We start from the raw sequence: 8,010 nt of genomic DNA, 5'->3' as shown, positions 1-8,010 counted from the left end.
TTACACCACAGAAACTGGCAGTCACTCTATATTGGGGCTCCCTTCCCTACCCTTCCTCCACAGCCTCGTTATTTAGCAAAATCTGTATGCACTGTTTTGCCCCTGACCCCAGGTCAATGTCTAAATGTCATGGCTCTGACCAGGTAGCTCAGTTGGTTGGAGCACCATCCCGATAGCCAATGTTGTGGGTTCAGTGCCAGTCAGGGTACATACAAGACTCAATCAATGGATAGATAAATAAGTGGAACAACAAATTGAAGTCTCTTTCTCTCTCCATCTCCCTTTCCTTCATCTCTAAAATCAATAAATAACAAATAATTTTTTAAAAATGCCAGGGCCCTTCTCCAGAAATTTTAAGGAGTTTCCCCGGCCCCAGTGGGGTTCCAAGAAGGCAATCTCAAAAACAGAAACTTGGGACTTCACAGTACTTACTTTCTTCTTCTGACTTATCTGCAGGTGAGAACACAGGCAGCCAGTTTCCAGTGGGGGTGCAGAGCAGAGAGAGAAATGGCATTAGACAAGGATCCTAGACCCCGCCGAAGAAACACCCGTGACCCATCAGAGGAGAGCAGAGGCAGAAACGCTACCAGAGAAGAGGTAAAGAAGACTCCAACTCTATCACTCAGTCAGCCTTTCTCTCCAACAAATAAACATAAGTGGGCCAGGTCCCTACATTCAGAGAGCATCAGCGAGCTGAGTCTAGTCTGCAGTGCAACCCATGGGAGTCATAAATGGAGTACAGGTGGGATGGTGTTTCTGGGTACACCTGCGAGATACAGTGGGCACCTATATGGGGGCAATGGTTGCTGAGCTTTTGGGGGTGCCAGGGCAGGCTTCTTGGAGAATTTGTTACTGGGTCTGAGACCTGGCAGATGAGTGGGACTTAGCCAGGTGAAGACATTGGGAAGGGGAGAGAAAAAGGTACCTCAGGTGGAGGGAAGAGCATAGGCCTGGTGTTGCTTGGGAAGGCTTTGGTCCTGAGCTTTGGAGGATACAGAGAGACCCTCCATGGGGCACAATGGTAGAAGATTACTATGGCATGGGAGTGATCAGAGCTAGAGGATGCAGAACTGAGTCAGTAATTGTTTTTTAGGATTTTATATATTTTTAGAAAGAGGGGAAGGGAGGAGGGAGAGAAACATCAATATGTGGTTGCCTCTCATGTGCTCCCTGCTGGGGACCTGGTCCATAACCCAGGCATGTGCCCTGACTGGGAATCAAACAGCGACCCTTTGGTTCACAGACTGGCACTCAGTCCACGGAGCCGAGTCAGGGCTCATGTTGGTGATTTTAAAGATTTCAGACTATGGGCGGTATGGGGGGAATAAATATTGATGGATGGAGAATTGACTTGGGGTGGTGAACACACAGTAATAGAGTATATAGGTGATGTGTTATAGAATTGTGCACCTGGAACTTGTGTTTTATTAACCAGTGTAGCCCTCATGTATTCAATAAGAAGGAAAAAAGATTCCATTAAAAAAAAAGACCTCAGACTTCTAAAGAAGAAAAATGGAGCATTATGAGAGATTCGGACTCTCCAAATTCCAGCTCTGTCACTTAATAGTTTAGTGACCTTGTGCCTCAGTTTCTCTCTCACCCCCAATAAAAGAGGACTGACAACAGGATGACCAATCAATTTGCCTTTTCCAGGGATAGAAGGTGTTCTCTCAAGATTAGAGCGTTTTCTTGACAAAACTGATAAGGGATTCCAGAGCTGGAAACTTTTTAGTTGAAGGTAAATAGTTTAATAAGCCTAGTAGGTAATGTACGTGTTAAAGCTCTTGTTTCAGGAACTGCAGGTAGGGCCCACCACTCCCTACTCCAGGGAGAGACAGCTGATCTCCTAGGACATAACTAAAGACCACTGCTCCTGCTCAGCTGGAGACAACCCACAACTGTGTTCCAGAGAGACACAGCAGACGTTCCTGGGCCTGGAGTGGGGGCCGGGGGTGGGGGAAGGTGGAGTGCGGCAGCAGAAGGGGTGGGGACAGCTAACCGCCCAGGACAAGAACACTGCAGTTCTTTAATCTAATTTTCCCTGAATTTCAAAACCCCACACTGCGCTTGGTTTTCTGTAATAAAAAGCTGGCTTGAGAGGAAATGTAAGACGGTCCGTTAGGGTACTAACCCGTCATCTTCTCAGATCGCGGGCCATCTGAATAAAACGCCCATAAAGATTCAAACCCTGTCTCTAGTTATCGGGTCTGGTATGTTGACAGGCAGCAGAAACGCCAGCTTTTCCAGTCTCGAATCCAGGAATGTCCTGGGAGAATGGGGTCACCCTAGATTAAAATATCACGGTCCTGTCTTGGAAAGGTCTGAGTGTTACAGAAAACAATACCAGCAAAGACCTGAAAACACACTCGAGTTTTAGAGGTGCTTTATGACCTTTCTGTGCGTTGCCCTTAGCTTCTGAAGCTCTGTGTCTTTCCCGGACTCAGTTCCTTATTTGCATAGGAGTTCCTTATTTGCATAGGAGTTCCTTATTTGCACAGGAGTTCCTAATTTGCATAGGAGTTCCTTATTTGCAAAGGTGTTCCTTATTCGCATAGGAGTTTCTTATTTGCTCCACCCAGTAAGCCGAGGGCTTTCACCTCCTCCACCTCCGCTCTAGGGTGAGAGCATTACGTTTAAGGTCACTAAATCCAATCGTGGCTCTATCGATTCCATGCATCTTTGGCTTTCTAGCCGTTTCACGTGGGGAATAAGGAGCACATTTTGCTTTTTATCAAGTTCAGAGGCCTTCCAAGGAGGGACCTTTAGTTGTCAGAGGGCGGGTGTTCATGGGTGAGGTCCTGGATTCTTCGAGGGACAGACTTAGGGAGTGCTGAATGGTGTGGCTCATGAGGAGAAAGATTTGGGGGCTCCCCAGGCAGTGTGAGAGGAAGGAACGGAGACCAAGAGCGGGCTGAGCTGCGAAGATGGAGAAATCCATCCTCTCAACCACTACTCTGGACGCTCCATCTTCATCCAGACTGGTCAATTGTAAAGATAAGCCGATTTCTCGTGGAAACCAGTGAAGGACAGGGATGCTTCCAGGTTGACAAGGTGGAGAGAACTTAGAAATTGTTGTCTTAGAAGTAGCAGGAACCATAAAGGGGGCTTTGGACTCCAGAATCTGTGGGATTGCGGTGGGGGAAATTGAACCAATTTTAACCAGCTTCCTACTACTTGAGTTTTTTTTAAAATATATATATTATCTTAATGTCATAATCACCCATACAATGCATGTTGTTAGCCCTATTTTAAGGGGGTGGAGCTGGGAAACAGACTTGCCCTTGGTCCCATGGGCTGGTAAAAAAGTAGAACTGGGTTGAAACTCCAGGTTGTAAACTCCTTTTACAATTCTCATTCTACCAGAGAGAGTGTCTCCAAGTGATGCTAGCTGCTCTGTGACACCTGTCCATTGCTCTGGAATCATCCTTTCCATCAAAGAGAGAGAACAGCTTCCAGAAGCAGGACCTCAGCAGGAAACAGTATTAGGTTATAATTTAGTAGTGATTTACTTACATTATAGTGGTTTTCACAGTTGCCTTCTATTTATAGCAAACAACACCGGCTTTCCACTGACTCAGGTGGCACAGTTTCCTTTTCAAGCTTATCTAAGTAAAAACTGAGTCCATTTAAAGAAAAACAGGGCCCTGGCTGGTGTGGCTCATTTGGTTGGAGCATCTGTCCTGTAACCAAAAACTGTGGGTTCGATCCCCAATCAGGGCACATACAATCCCCAGTCTGGGTGAATAGGGAGGCAACCAATCATGCTTCTCTCTCACACTGATATTTCTCTCCTTCTAAAAAAAAAAAAAAAGCAATGAAAAAAAGTCCTCGAGTGAGGATAAAAAATACTTATATAAAGGGTAGGACTGGTACTACATAGATGGGCAGGAATACTTATTGGGGTTCACTCTATCTTTGAAAAATGAGGACCCACTTTTTCCAGCCATCTGAGCATCAAAAATAAAGAGGTTAGTTAATACCCTATGCTCACGGGAGTGTAAATTTGTTAGACTTCTGTCCAAATTTAAAATGCCTGTGCCTTTGACCCAGCAACCTTCCTTCTGGAAATTTATCTTCCAGCTACGTTTATGCAAAGACAAGGAAAGCAAAGATGAGGAAAGCAAGATGTGTAAGGATGTTGGTTGTGGCATAGTTTGCAATGGCATAAAAATGAACAGAAATCAAAGTATATTCCAGAAAAAGAAGAAAATGTTTATGAATAGAAGACATTAACTTATATGACTACAAATGAAATACTGTATCAGACTATGAGATGCACCTTCCACCCACCCGCCCAAATTTGGGAGGAATAATGATTGTTAATGCTGCTGTTGAGTTGTTTACATTTACATTGGTAAAATATTATGTTATTTATGTTATTAAATATTTTACCAGATTTTTTGCTTCAACATTTTTTTTCTATTTTCCACCTCTAAAACCTAGGTGCGTCTTATGGTCTGAAAAATACAGTATTACTCAGGTATTTCAAAGAAAGAGGTAAAATTCTATTGCTGCTAATATGCATAACATTTTTAACTAAAAAGTTGAGGATACACATATATAGGTATGACTATTTCTTGTAAAAATGCACAAGACCTCTCTGGATAGCTCAGTTGGTTAGAGAGTCATCCCAATACACTAGTGTTGTGGGTTCAATCCCTGGTCAGGGCACATACAAGTATCAACCAATGAATGCATAAATGACATAAATGAGAGGAAAAACAAATTTATCCCCCTCATCAATAGATAAATGTTTAAAAATTAAAAAAATAATGCAAAAGAGATGGTAATAGTGGCTGTTTCCAGACAGTAGAACTGGCATGGGATGAAGAAGATTTAGACTTTCATTTTATGTTCCCTCAACTTTTTTCATGTGTATGTACTACTTTTAGAACTTAAAAAATTGCAACATAATAAGTAGGCAAAATTCAAAACATCTTAAAAAAAAAAAACCAACCCTTGTTGGTGTGGCTCAGTGGATTGAGTGCCCACCTGAGAACTAAAGGGTTGCTGGCTCGATTCCCAGTCAGGACACATGCCTGGATTGCGGGCCGTGTCCCCAGTGGGGAGTTCGTGAGAGGCAACCACACATTAATGTTTCTCTTCCTCTCTCCCTTCCCCTCTATCTAAAAATAAATAAATAAATCTTTTTTAAAAAGTAAGTAGGTAAAATGCTAGCTCTAATGCTATACACTAACAAAGATTTCCATTAGCTCAAAACTCAGAGTCACAAAATGTGATTGGATACTATCTGAATGATTCTCCCAAAATAATTCAACAAAATAATAATTATTTTAAATAAACAAAGATAAAGATAACTAACTCCATGAGTCCATATTCCTTTCAAGACAGGAGGGAAGAAACACCAGAAAAAAAAAAGTCCTCACACTTACCATCCACTGATAACCTGCTCATCATACCTAAGGAAGAAGACATACCAGTGATGTGTTAGTGCATCAAAAAGAAATATTCCTAGTCAATAAATTCCCCCAGATCCTCAGACATCAGAAACTCTCTTCTTTGGGAAGATGGCTATGATGCCTAAGGAATATTTTAGGGTGCCCTCAATGTTCCCACTGTCCCTCTGCCTATTCTTATCACCACTAGAAGGCACCATTTGTCTCTAGTTGAATTTAATGTGTTTATTTTCTTCTGTTCTCCACCAGTCTCCAAATTCCTAAATGGCAAGCCTATCTGATCCATCTCTGGGTTTCCATCCCCCAAACATGGATCCCCATCCCCCAAACATGAGTCCAGGCATATATTAGATGCTCAGGAGTTCTTGTTCAAGGTTTCATAGCAATGTTTACAGTCCAGGGGCAGCATGAATGTGGCAAGATATTTACCTAGGATTCCTGATAGCAGTCCATCCAGAAGAGTCAGTATAGAGTTCAAGGTCATGGACATGGTACAGAGTGGTGGGATGAAGCCATAAGTAGAAAACCAAAAACAAGATCAGATGCCAGGTACTGGGAACAGGTTGCAAAATAGAGTCCACAATAGGTCATTGTTTTTGAGAGTCTCTGCATTTTATTTCGTGTTGGGAACCGCCCTGACTGGTATCAGAGGCTGAAACCCCCGCCTAGGCTAAAGCTAAGGGAACGCCCTTGGAACTGTAAGCCAGCAAGGAGACAAAAGCTTGTCTTCCTGGCAGGAATGCTGCTTCTGCTGCTTTATTCATAAATGAACCCCAAAAAGCTTGGTCGGTTAGCCAAAGACGGGTAAGATTCCCCACGGGGGGAACGACCTAAGCCAGGCATGATCACTTTGGGAGGTCCCCCAAAAGAAGGAGTTGGGGGGCTGCAGCAAAAGGGGGTGATGGACCCTCGCTCCTCGGCTTTGACATAGCCTGAGTTCTCAGCGTCTGGGAGAAAATCTCCTTATCTCTTGGTTACCTAGTTCCCTTGCTCCACCTAAGCCTGAAACAATGACAGGGTGGTGCAGCTCGGTACTGAGAAGTGCGGATTCCCCAGGGTGATCAGGCCTAAGAAAGAATATGTAAATTACTGTGAAACCTTCTTTGTTTAGAATGCTCTCAGTTGAATGAGAAGGGTCTTAGGAGGAAGTTAGTTTGTTCCTCAGTCTTACAGCTCTTTGACCCCCAACTCAATAGACCGGCAGAGTTCTTTGTTTTCTATAGTTCCTTACTTCCCCCTAATGAATACTGTACTTTACCTGAATTATTATGCAGAATGAGCCTAATAAAAGCAGGTATGGACGGTAAATCAGCGCGCTCCTCACTAGAAGGGGTGGCCATTTCGTCCCTACTTCTCCACAGAAACTAGTTTGTCTCTGTGTCTGTGCATGTTTTTTCTCGCGTGTTTATCGTCGAGCCTTCCACAGCGTTCCGTGGTCACTGCTGGCCGGTGACCCACGCGCAACAATTTCGGAGAGAGCTTAAGTGGGAAATGGTCAGGAGCCATTCTTCAGACATGTTCAGAAGAGAGGGATAAAGTCCTGTGTTTTGCTGTGTATAATGCGCCTCCTTATTTTCCCCTCAAAAATTTGGGCAAAAAATGTGTGCATTATACATGGCAAAATATGGGTACCCTTCCCTGACTCTAGAAAAAGGTGTCAAACTTTACTTCTTTCTCTCAGATCAGAGAATGGTCCCCATGTTGCCTATGAGGATAGTGGAAGCCTTGTGAAATTACGTAATTTGCAAAAACACACAGATGTCGAGTGAAAGTACAAGAATTCAAATCAGATTTCTCTGACTCCCTCTACAAACTTTCAATGTCCCCATCCACAAAATGAGACTATTATTACCCATTATGAGGCTGGGGTGGGGCTGCGTGCATACTGAGGAACTGTACTAAATTTATTAGTGGAAACTTCTGTGTGTATGCAGCTCACAAGAGCATCCTCCATATCACTTCAAATCATCAGGTAAGCAAATGCCTAATGTCAGAACTGTAAGTGTTTGGAAATAAATGGTTTCAATTGAAGCTATATATTTTACTCAACTGGGTAATCTTAGGCTGGTCACTGAACTCTCCATCCCTCTAAAATGGGGACATTATCTTCCATTTGGGACTGTGCCAATCATGAAGGAAGGTAATTCCTGGCTCAAGGTAAACATTCAGTCACTGTTCGAAATAGTAACATGATGCAAATAACAATCAGAGTAATAATAATAATAATAATAATAATAATAATAGCACTCTTAAGTAGTGTGGATTGTAGCATGTATGTAGGGGGTAGGATAGAAGCAGGAAGAACTACTGAAAACTGGTTTTCTTAGGTTGAGTTGAAGAGGATTTCACATCTGTGGTTGCATTTAACCATATGCAGGAGTCACAGAGAGGTGAAGTGACTTCTTCAAGGTTGTCCAGCTAAGAAGGGGCAAACTTGGGCTCTGTCAACAGAGGTGCTGAGCCCTTTCTACCAGATATTATCTCACTTCTTCACACTTAGGCCCCTTTCTCCCCAACTTGCAAACCCAATCACAAAGCTGTGGTTTCATTTCCATTCAACTGGTTCCTAGGGAAGAAAGACCCAATGAAGGTC

General features: G+C 43.2%; 1 long non-coding RNA gene across 1 annotated transcript; it reads right to left on the bottom strand.

The window, feature by feature from the left end:
• Positions 1-432: 432 nt before the first annotated feature.
• On the bottom strand, positions 433-5,966 carry LOC123825275. Its single transcript, XR_006786862.1, has 3 exons — positions 5,847-5,966; positions 5,394-5,420; positions 433-450 (listed from the first exon to the last, which is right to left on the bottom strand). It is a non-coding gene; the product is annotated as an uncharacterized LOC123825275 (long non-coding RNA).
• Between the last annotated feature and the right edge of the window lie 2,044 nt (positions 5,967-8,010).

The sequence above is a fragment of the Phyllostomus hastatus genome, unplaced genomic scaffold (genome assembly GCF_019186645.2).
Source record: "Phyllostomus hastatus isolate PE091 unplaced genomic scaffold, TTU_PhHast_1.1 phas_contig_133, whole genome shotgun sequence".
Lineage (NCBI taxonomy): Eukaryota > Metazoa > Chordata > Mammalia > Chiroptera > Phyllostomidae > Phyllostomus > Phyllostomus hastatus.
This window is presented reverse-complemented; position numbering and strand designations above follow the sequence as displayed.